The sequence below is a fragment of the Caretta caretta genome, chromosome 1 (genome assembly GCF_965140235.1).
Source record: "Caretta caretta isolate rCarCar2 chromosome 1, rCarCar1.hap1, whole genome shotgun sequence".
Taxonomy (NCBI): Eukaryota; Metazoa; Chordata; order Testudines; family Cheloniidae; genus Caretta; species Caretta caretta.
This window is the reverse complement of record NC_134206.1, coordinates 218694426-218709644: the sequence shown is the minus strand read 5'-3', so window position 1 is coordinate 218709644 and position 15219 is coordinate 218694426. Positions and strand designations below refer to the sequence as shown.

General features: G+C 48.1%; 1 protein-coding gene across 1 annotated transcript in view; it reads left to right on the top strand.

The window, feature by feature from the left end:
- Positions 1-227: 227 nt before the first annotated feature.
- A2ML1 (alpha-2-macroglobulin like 1) overlaps positions 228-15219 on the top strand; it is a 59005-nt gene continuing 44013 nt past the window's right edge. Inside the window, exon 1 of the mRNA XM_048822539.2 lies at positions 228-464. The gene's annotated coding sequence lies outside the window, so the exon portion shown is untranslated. The remainder of the gene's footprint in view (positions 465-15219) is intronic.

The window sequence follows — 15219 nt, the reverse complement described above, 5'->3', positions numbered from 1 at the left end:
CCCTGGATTCTCTAGTGTGCCTGGAGAAAGAGTTGAGTCTATTTTACAAGCAGCCAAACTCTGCAAAATTACATCACCCCAGCCATCTCCTTTTAATTATATTTCCATCTCTTTCCCTTAGCCTGAGTGGCTTATGTTTAATCTCCCTCTCTTCTGTGCCCCTTTGAACTCAACATACTGTGGTGCATTGTTTTGTTCATGTGGAATTGGGGCGGTCGTAATTTCCCTTCACCCTGACATGCCTGCGTCTGTGTGTGTGTTTTGCTTCAGTTGCCTGAAGGAGTTTAGTTGTCTTTTAATTACAGGTTTTTGTAAGTGTCATTGACTAGATGTAACCCTTAGGAGCCAGAGCAATTCCACAAGCAGTGACTCAGTGAAGTTAGGAGGGTTTTGGAAGCAAAGGGTGCTAATATGGAGTGGGGGAAGCTTTTGATCAGCAGGAAGAGATGAAATTCCTGTCCACAGTAAGTCTCGCTCTTCCATTATTTCCATCCTCATTTTTAGAATCCTCTCCCTATCCACACCTCCCTCAGCTCGTCACCAAGGGTGGGGTCCCCTTATCACCCAACTTCCCTGCTGTTCAAAAACCAGTCCCTGCCTTCCAGACAAGGAAACCCTCCTCCCCCCCTACCCCCCCATTACCTGCTGCCTTATGGCTGTGTAAATCTTTCCTCCCCAGCACTTAGGCAGGGATCGCTGCTGGTTAGGATGGAGGTGTAATGCAATGCATTTATCTTCCCCGTCTTGAACGAACCATATTTACTCCCCCAGATAAAATCTATTAAAAGCACTCGCTGTCACTTTAACTAGTATTTGCACCATGTCTGCAGAGCTGAAACATGTGAACCCATTTTCGACTGTTGTCTCTAATTGTGGGTCCCCAGCTTGAGAGATCCACGACCTGATTTTGTTGGAGATATCCACTAATATCGGTTGGAACAGAGGAGGCTTAGCACCTCTGAAAATCAGGCCTAAGGATGCCCCAGGTTAGGCATTCAAAAGCAGAGGTACCCCAAACCAGAGGTCATTCTGAAAACCTGTGTCTTCATCTGTACTATTGTCATTGTGTTTCATATGGGATAGAAACAAGACTCGGACTGCCACATCTCAATGGGCTAAATTTATCCCTAGAGTAAGTCAGCTGATTCTAGTGCTGTTACACGATGGGGGATTTTGTCCAAATGTCTTCACCACAGTGAAAGGATGATTGTTTTTCTGAGGCTCTGTCGCCTCCTGCTGGTATCCAATAAAATCTCTTTTTCCTCATTCAGGCATTTTCTGAAGCTGTTGCCTCCTTATTCTTGTGAAGGAGACATTTTAAAAACTGTAATTTGAGGCCTAAATATGGAATTAAAAAAAAGGAGGGGGGGTGGCTTTGGTATCTCATATGAACACACATTTTGTTTTGTTTTTTAGAAAGGCCTTTAAATCAATCAAAACTTGAAGTCCAAAACTAAGTCCAAATCCATTAGAAAGTTTCCTAGTGATTTAAAAAAAAAAAAAAAAAAATCCCCAGCAGCATGGACTAGCTAAACATTGCAGCACGGAGAAACACTAAGTAAAACTGGCTGTAAACCAAACTGAAACTGATTTAATTGAATTTCATTTTCCAAACTGAGAGAAATGCCATTAAAGATATTTGTTTTTTAAAATTATTTCACTGTAATAATCTGAGTGATATTAATAACATGGCAAAGACGTTGGTTTGTGACATTGAATCCGTTTTGTTTTTTTTGTTGGTTGGAGGGGAGAGAGAGGGTTAGTGAAACTAGATGTGTAAAGTGCTTTATTTTTAATTATCTAAAATGATATGAGTTCCAAAGTGACTTTGATATCAGTGTCCCTGCAAACATAGGTGGCAAGAAGAAGTGTAATTTAATATGTATATTTTAGTAGTGACCAATAATCACAACCAGGCAAGGTGGAGTGATGTTTGTTTATTTTGTTTTGAATCATTGGTGTAAATCAAGTTCAGCATAATTTGAAAATGTATGTCATTGCAAGTCTAGGTTAAAATGTAGAATGAACTAAATTATAAGTGTTGGATATTTTAAAAGATACCCTTACTGGTAGGTTGTCTGATTTGAATGTTACAAAACTGCTGCATGCAAAAAACCAATATATTGGAAATGTGGGTCCTGATCCTTGAAACACTTATGCAGACATGTAACTTCATAGAATCATAGAATATCAGGGTTGGAGGGGACCTCAGGAGGTCATCTAGTCCCACCCCCTGCTCAAAGCAGGACCAATCCCCAACTAAATCATCCCAGCCAGGACTTTGTCAAGCCTCACCTTGAAAACCGCTAAGGAAGGAGATTCAACCACCTCCCTAGGTAACGCATTCTAGTGTTTCACCACCCTCTTAGTGAAAACATTTTTCCCAGCATCCAACCTAAACCTCCCCGACTGCAACTTGAGACCATTATTCCTTGTTCTGTCATCTGCCACCACCGAGAACAGTCTAGGTCCATCCTCTTTGGAATCCCCCTTCAGGTAGTTGAAAGCAGCTATGAAATCCCCCCTCATTCTTCTCTTCTGCAGACTAAACAATCCCAGTTCCCTCAGCCTCTCCTCATAAGTCATGTGCTCCAGCCCCCTAATCATTAGTGTTGCCCTCCGCTGGACGTTTTCCACATCCTTCTTGTAGTGTGGGGCCCAAAACTGGACACAGTACTCCAGATGAGGCCTCACCAATGTCGAATAGAGGAGAACCATCATGTCCCTCGATCTGCTGGCAATGCCCCTACTTATACATCCCCAAATGCCATTAGCCTTCTTGGCAACAAGGGCACACTGTTGACTCAGATCCAACTTCTCGTCCATTGTAGCCCCTAGGTCCTTTTCTGCAGAACTGCTGCCTAGCCCTTTGGTCCCTTGTCTGTAGCAATGCATGGGATTCTTCCATCCTAAGTGCAGGAATCTGCACTTGTCCTTGTTGAACCGTATCAGATTTCTTTTGACCCAATCCTCTAATTTGGCCAGGTTCCTCTGTATCCTATCCCTACCCTCCAGCATATCTACCACTCCTCCCAGTTTAGTATCATCTGCAAACTTGCTGAGGGCGCAATCCACTCCATCCTCCAGATCATTAATGAAGATATAGAACAAAACTGACCCCAGGACCGACCCTTGGAGCACTCCGCTTGATACTGGCTGCCAACTAGACATGGAGCCATTGATCACTACCCGTTCAGCCCAACGATCTAGCCAGCTTTCTATCCACCTTATAGTCCATTCATCCAATCCATACTTCTTTAACTTGTTGGCAAGAATTCTGTGGGAGACCGTATCAAAAGCTTTGCTAAAGTCAAGGAAACACGTCCACTGCTTTCCCCTCATCCACAGAGCCAGTTATTGGGACTACACATGTGAGTAAAGTTAGATATGTGCACCATGAGCTAAAACTTTTTTTTTATTAAAGTATTTTCTCTTACTGGCTATCTACAGGGGCAGGTAGCACTGCCTATAGTTAAGGTGCCCAGTGCATTCTACTGTAAGACCTTATATTCTGGTTATGCTACATAAAATCTAGTTTCAGAGTAGCAGCCGTGTTAGTCTGTATCTACAAAAAGAAAAGGAGGACTTGTGGCACCTTAGAGATTAACCAATTTATCTGAGCATAAGCTTTCGTGAGCTACAGCTCACTTCATCGGATGCATGTAGTGGAATCCACTACATGCATCCGATGAAGTGAGCTGTAGCTCACGAAAGCTTATGCTCAGATAAATTGGTTAGTCTCTAAGGTGCCACAAGTCCTCCTTTTCTTTTTACATAAAATCTGTTTTCAAAATGTTTGTGGGGAGTTTAACATTTTTTCTCCTACTGTTTTTTTTATTTTTGCCCTCAAGTAGTAATAATACTTAGCTATTATTTCGTGCTTTTCAGCCATGTATTTCAAATCCAACTGTACAACAATCAGAAGAGGAAAATTATAACTGAAAATTGTAGGCAACTCTAAGTTAGCTTTTTGACACCTAATAATGCTGTAGTTTTAAGGTCCAGTATCTTATGACTCCAGCACTAGAAGCAAGTACGTAGGGTATGTCTACACTAGAAAATATAGCAATACTGGTGAATTACCCTAGTACAGACACAGCTTATTTTTCCAAAAGAGTGTCTTTGCCCATATAGCTTATACCAGTTCCCTGAATTAAATAAGCTATGTTGCAAAAGGACTGTTTTGCCTGTACAACTGTGGCTAGACTAAGACTTTTTGCTAATATAAAATGTCATGAAGAATCTTACCCCTAAGCAACATTATTTTACTGGCAAAAGTTTCTAATGTAGATCTCACCTTAGTGTCCCACTGAAAAATTGGGACTCTCCCCTTTCTGTTGGAATAAAGTAGCTATTTGTAGCACTGTAGGCTTGTAAAATGTTGCAGGTCAATCCAATTACTTATTTAGGGCTTAGTGTAGCCCATCCTGGCTTGTACATATGAGGGCAAGAGGAAGGATAATCAGTGCCAGGCTGCATAGGTGCCGACTTCTGCTCCTGCTGGTGTGTGCTCAACCCCCCTCTGCCCCTGTCCCACCCCCTCCCAACCCTGCCCTGCCCTCCCCTCATTACAACCCCTTCCCCAAAGTCCCCACCCCAACTCTGCCCCCTCCCTGCCCCTATTCCAACTCCTTCCCCAAATCCCCGCCCCACCCCCGCCTCTTCTCCGCCTCCTCCCCTGAGCATGCCACGTTCCCGCTCCTCCCTCCCACCCTGAGCTTGCTACACTGCCAAACAGCTGTTTGGTGCTGGCCGGGCGGGAAATGCTGGGAGGTAGGCAGAGAAGCGGGGACGCGGCACATTCAGGGGAGGGGGGGAGGAGGAGGAGGAGGTGGGGCAGGGCAGCTTGGCTGCCAGTGGGTGCAGAGCACACACTAATTTTCCCCGTGGGTGTTCCAGCCCCGGAAAACCCATGGAGTCGGCACCTATGCCAGGCTGGGACACTGGATATTCAGGTTCAATTCCCTGCGTTGCCGCACACTTCCTATGTGACCTTTGGTGAGTCACTTAGTCTCTCCATGCCACAATTCTTCCCATAGTCCTCCTTTCTCTCATGGCTGCTGTGAGGATAAATACATTAAAAGATTTATGTGCTCAGATACTACAGTAAGGCATGGAGAGACCATATAAATACGTTAGACAGAAGGGAATGTTCCCTGGTTTCCAGTCACTCAGAATTTTACAAATGTTACTTGTGGGCAGAAATTTTCCAGGCTTGATCGCTGCCCAAGGATGATTTTTTTGTTCCCTGGAAAACTGAAGCAAAGACAGCAAAGGTCTGCAATCTTTGAGCATAGAGCATGGCTGCCCCTAGACATTGTGGTGCCCTATGCAGCCCCCCCGCAACAGGGGGGGGCTAGCCCCAGCCCTCAACAGGGGGAGGGGGCTGTGCCCAAGGTTTCTGGGGGGCAGGAGCAGGTTTGGGGGGGAGGGGCAGGTGGGAAACCGCCCCTCAGCACGAGCTGGCAGAGTGGAACGGGCTGGAGCCAGGTCGCTCTACTTTCTGCGGCCTGGTAATTGCAGGGCATGCCTGACCCCACACTCACAGGGTGGCAGGAAGTGTAGTGACCCGGCCCCAGCCTGCTCTACTCTGCTCCCCTGGCTCCCAGCCTTGGGAATTGTGAGGCACGGGGGAACTGTCCCCCAGCACTCACCAGCAGCACGGAGCAGGCTGAGGCCCAGTCACTCCACTTCCTGCCTCCCAGTGAGTGCAGAGCATGCCCGACCCCTGTTGCAGTCCCCCTGGATGTAGCTCAGGGGAAGGGGTGGAGTGGGGGCAGGGCTGGGAGAGAGCAGGGGTGGGGGCTATGGGGAAGGCATGGAGTGGGCGTGGGGCGGGAGTGGGGGCAGCTTTCCTGGCCAGCTCAGCCGACCGTGGGATCGGGCTGGCCACTGGAGCAGCACGTAGCTGCGTAGGGCACCGGGAAATTTGCCCCAAGTTTCCTGGTGTCCTATGCAGCTGCGTAGTTTGCGTATGGGTAAGGATGGCCCTGGCATACAGTATGAAAAAATAAATTCTTTTGACTCCCTCCTCCTCCTCCAAACAGTCCTGCAGCTGAAATGAGTTGGGGTAGAAAGCAGAAATTTATATCTCTAATTGAAAAAAAAAAAAATTTGGGATACGGTGTTACTTGAGAAATAGAATGTGATCTGGTATTTAAAGACTGTATCAAAAAGCACCTGAACAAGGAGGGATAGCTCAGTGGTTTGAGCATTGGCCTGCTAAACCCAGGGTTGTGAGTTCAATCCTTGAGGGGGCCATTTAGGGATATGGGGCAAAAATTGGGGATTGGTCCTGCTTTGGAGCAGGGGGTTGGACAAGATGATCTCCTGAGGTCCCTTCCAACCCTGATATTCTATGATTCTAAGGGGGCAGAGTTAAGGCAATGGGACGGCCAGGAGGGCCGTGCTAGATGAGCAGAGAGGTGAGTAGCTGGAGATACAGAGATGACTGGCTGAGATGATGGGAACTGCAAAGAGGACTCTGTGAACAACAGGTAGTCTATAGGTGCATGTGGAGAGAAGGAAAGTATTAGACGAACATGGAAAGAAGCGGAGCAAGACCTGCTCTATGAGAGGGGAATGTCCACAGAGCAATGGGATAAAAAGACTGTTTGGGCCAGGTAAGCCCAGGCGAGTCAGGAAGCATGCGAAGCAAAGAAAAGAAAGAAAAGGAACAGCAGGGATAAGGAAATCTGCATGGGCCAAGTTCCATCCTTACAGCAATAATGATCCTGGTAAAGCAGCCGTTGTCTCCTGGAAGCCAGCTGCATTCACTCCCTTCCCCTGTGGTAGTCTGGAATGGCATCCAGTCATGCGGATGTCCAGCACTCTATCCACATGACTCTACAGTTCTATTGGCAAATGGTTTGCTCTTCTTTGAGTAGCGTCCCTATGGGTGCTCCACATCAGGTGCACATGCACCTCTTGAACCCTCGATCAGAGATATCTAGCTAACAGCGTCTGGCCCCTGCGTGCTCTCTCTTCCTCCTCGTGGCAGATGCCAAGACTCGATAGGGGTGTGCAGGCAAAGCACCCTCAGTTCCTTTTCTACCGCGTTGGCCCAAGATGGAACACTGTCGTGTCCGCCTAGCGCGTACTCAGCCGTTTCTCTTTCTTCCAAGCTAGTGTGTAGTTGGAGGTTACTGTTCAGTGGTTAGTAATAGGTGAGAGGACTGTTTCCCCTCCCTTTTCACCTGGGAAACTTGTCTTCTCCTGGCAGGGGATGCCCGGTTTGCCAGGCTTCAAATGTTGCCTCTCTTGCCAGGAGGCTATACTGGTTAGCAACAGACAGTACAAGTGTGTCTATTGCCGAGGGGAGTGCCACATGTCCAGGAGTGTTCCTTCTCTTTGGTCCATAAGTCCAGGGCTAGGAAGAATAGGGAGATAAAGCTCAGACTGTTGGCTATGGAATGCTCCCTGCAATCACCCTCTGAGCAGGTCAGGAGACACCCTTTCCCATGTACATCTGTCTCTGGACAGATCCAGAGCCCAGACAACGTCAGGGCATCTTTCCCCTAAGAAAAGGAAGTCTTTGGAGCATGCTGGGAAGACTTCCCAAAAGAGGAGCATGGATTCTATCTCTGTAAGGAGCCAGATCTAAAAAAGACCAGGTCCCTGTCAAGGTCCTCTGTCTCCAAGGGTACTGTTGAGGTCAAGCACTCTTCCTCTGGTGCTGGCAGGCCTGTGAAGCCCCTGTGATAAATGAAGGGGGGTTAGCTCCCTTTTATGGACACCCAGCCAGCCAGTTAGCTGTAAAATTCCTCTTGGTAGCTGTTTTCTACTTGCTTTACTTGTAAAGGGTTAAAAAGCCTCCCTGGATTGGTACAAAAAAGAAAAAGGGAGTGGGCACCTGACCAAAAGAGCCAATGGGAGGGCTAGAACTTTTTAAAATTGGGGAAAAAACTTCCCTCTGTTGTGTGTTGTTCTCCCTGGGTTTCAGAGACACGGAGCAGCAATGCTATAAGCAGGAATGCTATGTAAGGTTTGAAGCAGGTATGAAAAATTATCTTCCATACCTAGAAGAAATCATTTGGATAGGGAATGTTTAGATAAACACGATCATGTTTATTTATTTTGGCTTGTGGATCTGTGCTAACTCCAGTTGCTTTTGTTTGCTTGTAACCTTTAAGGTGAACCCCCAAGAAAGCTATTTTGGGTGCTTAATTTTGGGAATTGCTCTTTTAAAATCTAGCAATAGCTAAGTTCCAGATGTATTTTCTTTCTTTTGTTTTAAATAAAATTTACCTTTTTTAAGAACAGGATTTGGATTTTTGGGCCCCAAGATTTTATGCCTGTGCTGTTTGATTAGCTGGTGGTAATAGCTAATTTCCTTTGTTTTCTTTCTCAGCTCTTCCCCGGTGGCGGGGTGTGAAAGGGCTTGAGGGTACCCCACAGGGAGGAATTCCCAAGTGCTCCTTCCTGGATCCAAGGGTTTTTTTTTGCATCTGGGTGGTGGCAGCGTTTACCAAGCCAAGGTCAGAGAAAAGCTGTAACCTTGGGAGTTTAATACAAGCCTGGAGTGGCAAGTATTAATTTTTACCATCCTTGCCCCCACCTTCTGCACTTGGTGCCAGAGAGGGGATTCAGCCTTGACAGCCCCAGAGCTCTAAGGAAAGGAAGTATGGCTCCAATATGGCATCTGTACCCTTCCCCAGTAAGGAGGGTAAGTACAGGGTACCATCAAGTTCGGCACCGAAGCACTCTGCTTAGCCATTGGTGCCATCATGCTCCTTAACCCAATGCAAGCAGTTCAGCTGGGGGTCTCAGTACCAGCAGTACCCTCAGTACTGAGCGAGCATCAGCACCTGACATCTGTAAAGCCTCCAGTACTCCCATCATTGCTGGTCCCGTCAGCTCCAGTTCCAGCAACCTCAGCTATGGAGACGGTACCGTGGTCCTTTCCAGTACCACAGGAGTTCTGATGCTCAAGGGACCTCTCGGTGTCAGATGAACCAGAATCCCCATTGCTCTCTCAGTACTGAGACCTTGGTCTCTGTGTGGTCATTCTGTGGCACAGGACTCTTCTCTGGCTTCATTGGCTGCCCCCCCCCCCCCATATGAGAGGATGTGGAGGAAGAGACTCCCAATCAGTGTGCTCAGTTTTTGTGAGGGGTTTTTCTATGTGCCTCTTTGGGAATCCGCCTTCACACAGGGAGGTCCTTGTGGATCACCAAGGATGGTGGAACCAACCTTGTATGCTACCTCCTCTTCCTTATGGCCATATTGGGTCCCATGGGCTGCCTACTGACAGCAATTCAACAGACCACCAGTACTGTCCCTTAGGGAGACCAGGGTTTCACACCCTCCCTCTACCCATCCATGGCAGGAGGAGATGTTTCAAAAGCAGGAAGCAAGGGCAGATGAGGAAGTCATCCCTGAGACTCCCATTTCATTGTCATTGCTGGTTGCGGCAGTTATGTTTCAACCACCTTCCAGGACCAATGACTTCAGACAGTTTCAGAACCTCATGAGAAGGGTAACTGACACTCTGTGGATTCCTTTGAAGGAGATTAAAGATCTTCAGCACAAGCTGCTCGACATTTTGCAGTCGGCAACACCCTCCAGAGTGTTGCTACCTATTAATGAGATGTTCCTGGATCTGGCTAAGATAATATGGAAGATGCCAGCTACTACTCCACCAACATGTAAAAGGCCAGATGATAAGTACTATAAAAAGAAAAGGAGTACTTGTGGCACCTTAGAGACTAACAAATTTATTTGAGCATAAGCTTTCATGAGCTACAGCTCACTGAGGGTCATACGCTTTTCCTGGAGAACATGAATGACTCCCTGCACATGTTGAAGGACTCCAGAGCTACCCTATGCTCCTTGAACATTTACACATCTATGAGCAAGAAGCATTTTAGGAGGTTGCAGACTGCTCAGAGGTTACACCTGGCTCAGTTCTCAGGGTACCATAGACGGGCAGAACCCCCCAAGAAAGAGAGAGGTTTCAGAGGAAGAGGGCCGCTCAGCTGCCCTCCACGTTCACTCAGGTGTCATCTAAACAGTAGTTTTGATGGTTGGATGAGGGTTTGAATCCTCCTGTTCCTCTGGATTTACAGCTGCACCTGTTAGCTTACCTCCCTCCCCTTGGGGACCTTCTTGTCCATTTCTACCAGGTGTGGGAATGGATCACCAGGGACCAATGGGTCTGGGAGGGCATAATATCAGGCTACAATATCCATTTCCTGTCACTCCCTCCCTTCAATCCCCCTTCTCTGCCTCATAAGCTTCTACTGATGCAAGAGGTGGGCTCTCCTTCAGCTAGGAGCAATAGAACCGGTTCCTTCTCCTTCGAGGGGCAGGGAGGTCTACTCAAAATGCTCCCCAGTCCCAAAGAAGGATGGAGGTTGAAGCTGGTCTTAGATCTAAGACAGCTGAACAAGTTTGTGAAGCCTCAAAAGTTCAGGGTGGAGACTCTGGCAACTATAATTCCTTCACTAGAGGAAGGAAATGTTTTTTCATCCCTTGGCCAACAAGTCACCTACTTCCACATAACTAGGGCCCTACCAAATTCACGGCTGTGAAAAATGCATCATGGACCATGAAATCTGGTCTTTTGCAAGGTTATTGTAGGGGGGTTATGGTATTGCCACCCTTACTTCTGACCTGCCTTCAGAGCTGGATGGCCGGAGAGCGGTGGCTGCTGGGCAGATGACAATACCACACCAGGCCATCCTTACTTCTCCGCTGCCACTGGCAGCGCTGACTTCAGAGCTGGGCTCCCAGCCAGCAGCCGCTGCTCTCCAGCCACTCAGCTCTGAAGGCAGCACCGCCACCAGCAGCGGTGCAGAAAGAAGGGTGGCAAAACTGTGACCCCCCCCCTACAATAACCTTGCAAAATCCCACCCTCCACCCCCACAATCCCCTTTTGGGCCAGGACCCCTACAGTTACAACACCATGAAATTTCAGATTTAAATATCTGAAATCATGAAATTTATGATTTTTAAAATCCTATGACTGTGAAATTATCCAAAATGGATGTGAATTTAGTAGAGTGCTACACATAACTATCACAGGAAATATCTGCTATTCACAGTAGGTCAAGATCATTTCCAGCACTGAATGCCCCCTTCAGCCTATCCTTGGTCTCAAGGATATTTTCAAATGTTCTAGAGGTAGTGGTGGCTTATCTTAGACAAGAAGCAATCCTTGTCTTCCCGTACCTTGACAACTGGCTACTCAAAGGCTGTTCCTTTGAGGCAGTGTAATCGTCCACTTAGAAGACCCTTGATCTGTTCCAAGAGTTGGGCCTTCAACTCAGTGTAAAGAAATCCATGCTAGTACTGGTACAAAGGATACAGTTTACAGGGACATACTTGGACTCAGTGAGAGCCAGAGTATACCTCCCTTTAGATAGATTCGTGACCTTGTCAAGACAGGTAGGGACAATTTAGGGAAGCCCATGGACCACAATAAGGAACTCTCTTCAACTCCTGGGCCATATGGCAGCCTGCACCTCTGTGACCAGTCGTACAAGGCTGGGCCTTCGTTGCTTCCAGCGTTGTCTAAGAACTGCTCATTCTCCAACCAAGGACACCATGGACAGGTGGGTCCCTGTGCACATAAAGAACTCCCTAACCTGGTGAATGGAGCAATTCCACATCTGTACAGACAGCCCTTCTGTCGCCCAAACCCATCAGTGATTCTAACAAATGATGCATCCCTCTTAAGATGAAGAGCCCATCTCGGCACCCTCATGATTCATGGACAATCTATGGAACCAATTTCCACATTAACTTATTGGAGCTCAGTGTGGTCGGGAACTCTTGCCTCCATTTTCTGCCCCTCATTGGGGCAAAACAATCAAGTTCATGACAGAAAACATGTCCTGCACATTTTACATTAACAAGCAGGGAGGAGCAAGATCCCCCTCCTTGTGCACTGAAGCCATAAAGCTCTGGAACTGGTGCATAACCAGCCATATACGAATTTCAGAAGTTTATCTTCCAGGTATCTGGAACTGCACAGTCAATGCCCTCAAAAGACATATCTCTCATGACTACAAATGGGAGCCAGACACTCTCATTCTCCAAGTCATAGCCCACAAATGGGGACTGGCCTGATCTTTTCACCACCTCTGAGAACAGGAAGTGTCCTCTCTTCTGGCCAAGGTGGGGGTCTGGCTCACCACTCCCTGGGGGACATCTTCCTTCTACCATGGAATAAGACTCTGTTCTATGCCTTTCCCCCAATGCCCCTAATTCTAGGGGTGCTGAACAACATCATATGGGACAAGGCCAGAGTTATCCTCTTAGTACCTACTTGGCCAAGAGAAGTTTGGTATCCTGACCTGCTTCAACTTTGTGTCCAAGTGTCAATCAAGCTCCTGACCATTCTTCATGTCTTGTCTCAAGGTGCAGGTCATGTGCTGCACTCCAGCCTGGTGGTTCTAACACCTGAGGGCGTGGCTCAGGAGGGTTCTAAGGAAAAGAGGTTTCCTGCTCTGCGGCAGGTATTATTAAACAGTAGAAAAACATCAACCTGCACTACTTACCTGCAGAAATGGAAGAGATCCATCCACTGGCATGGACGTTGTTACCTCCAACTGGAATCTGTTCCATTCTCCCTCATCCTAGCTTACCTGCTGGATCTGAAGACATCCAGGTTATCCATCGGTTCAATCAAGGTACAACTGTTGCCATATTAGCCTTTCATCCCCTGGTCAAGGAATTCAATCAGTGGGACTCCCTTAGCAAATTCAAGGAGGCTCCCATGGGACCAAGCCCAGGAGTTCGCTGCTTTAGTGGAAGAAGGTGCAGCGGTGGCAAGGGGGGCCCTCCAGATGGCCTGGGATGCTACGGACTCGACGGCCAGAGTGGTCGCTTCTGCAGTGGTGATGAGGCGCAGCTCCTGGTTACAGTCCGCCCGGTTATCCCAGGAGATGTAGGCCACCATTCAGAACCTCCTGTTTGAGGGGGCAGGGCTCCACGGCCTTAAAGACTCCCATGCCACCCTCTGTTCCTTGGGCCTTCATACCCCTCAGCAGGCCAGGAAGCCTTTCCGTCCTCCAGCTCCCCGGTCTAGGTCCTGTGGGACACCCTGGCTGAGCACCTACAGGAAAAAGGACAGATCTAAGTGGTCTAAGCAGCGACACCTGTCGTCTTCCTGTTTATCTGTTCAGCCTGGCCCTTCCAGGAACCAAGGAGGACAAAAACAGGCATTTTGAGGGTGCGCCCGAGAGTGGCACCCCAGTCACTTCCCAGGATCCACCTTCCCACTCTTTCCTCAACCACCTGCACCCCTTCCGGTCAGTCCAATCACATCTGACCTCAGACCATTGGGTGCTCGATGTAATATCTTTGGGATCCACCCTGCAGTTCGTGGCTGACCCTACCTCCTTCCCCATTCCCCGTCCCTCTTCAGGGACCCTTCTCACCAGCAACTTCTCGTTCAAGAGGTCCAGAACTCCTGGGGGTTGTGGAAGAGGTCCCTTGGGACATGAAAAAAAAGGGTTCTACTTCCACTACTTCCTAATCCTGAAAGCAAAAGGAGGACTCAGACCCATTCTGGAACCGTGTCCCCTCAACAAGTCTCTCAAGAAGTTGAAGTTTCGTATGGTCTCCCTGGCCTCCATCATTCCTTTCCTGGATCCAGGAGACTGGTATGCCACCCTCGACTTGGAAGACGCCTATTTCCATATTTCCATTTTCCCAGGGCACAAGTGCTTCCTCCATTTTGTGCTGGGCCACCACCATTTCCAATTCATGGCACTGCCCTTTGGTCTCTCGTCAGCCCTGGGAGTGTTCACAAAGTCCATAGTGCCAGTGGCTTCCTACCTGAGGTGCTGGGGTGTTGAAATTTACTCGTACCTTGACAACTGGCTAATAAAGGGCCGATCCTGGGATCAGGTGTGGTGGTATCTCAGTCTGGTTTGCTCCACCTGTCGCGACCTGGGGCTGTAATAAACAAGAAAAAGTCAACCTTAATTTCAGTGCAACACATACAGTTCACTGGAGTATCCTCGACTCTAGTCAGTCCAGAGCCTTCCTCCCCAAGGCCCTGTTCCAAGCCATGGTGGACCTGATCTCGGGCACGCAAGCCCACCCTCTCACCACCGCTAACACGTGCCTGCGATTGTTGGGCTACATGGTGACCTGCACTTCATAGTCTGGCTCACGCAGCTCCTCCTCAGGCCCGTGCAGGTGTGGCTGGCATCAGCCTATGTTTCCAACAGCCGCAGTGTGGACCATGTAGTCAGGGTCCTGCACCACATACTGTTGTAACTCACACGGTGGCAGAATCCTGCAGTGATGTTGGAGGGAGTTCCCTTTGTGTCTCCATCCCTGTCGGTGCCTCAGACCTGGGATGGGGAGCCCACCTGGGCAATCTCAGCAGATCGTCTGCCCTTTGCCAAGAAGCCCTCAGGCTCTGGGACTTCTATATGCAATACGACTTCCATCTCATAGCCGTGCAACTCCCCAGGGCCAGGAATGCTTTGGCAGGTCGCCTCAGCAGGACCTTTTCATCTTGCCACGAGTGGTCCCTCTATCTGGAAGTGGTCAGCATCATCTTCCAGAGGTGGGGGACTCCCCGGGTGAACCTGTTCGCATCTAGGGAGAACAAGAAATGCCACATTTTCTGTTCAATTCAGGGGATCGACAGAGGCTGAATCGACATGAGCAAGCACTCGAAGAAGAAAAACCAGTTACCTCCCTTTCGTAACTGTTGTTCTTCGAGATGTGTTGCTCATTCCCATCCATTACCCGCCCTCCTGCCCCTCTGTCAGAGTTGCCAGCTAGAAGGAATTGAGAGGGCGTAAGGTTGGCGGTACCTAATATACCAGCGCATGAGCATGGCACTTAAGGGAGCACCACAGCCGGCCCTATGGATACCGCTAAGGCAAAAATCTCAGACAACTGTACATGTAGGCACGCACACACCTAGAATGGAATCAACATGAGCAACACATCTCAAAGTACAACAATTACAAAAGGATAGGTAACTGTTCTTTTTTTAAATGGCTATTTTTTTCAGGACTTATATTTCTGCAACCCCCTAGATCATGTCTCTGTTCCCCATCTGTGCAATAAGGGTAATAGCACTGCCCTGTCTTTGTGGGATGTTACAAGGATAAATACATGAAAGACTGTGAGGCACTCAGATAAATACAGTAGTGGAGGCCAGATAGGTACATTAGATCAAATTGGCAAAGAGAGTTCTTCCTTGTTCATCTGTAACTTAGCAGCCAGAGACCATTGCAACCTCTCTGC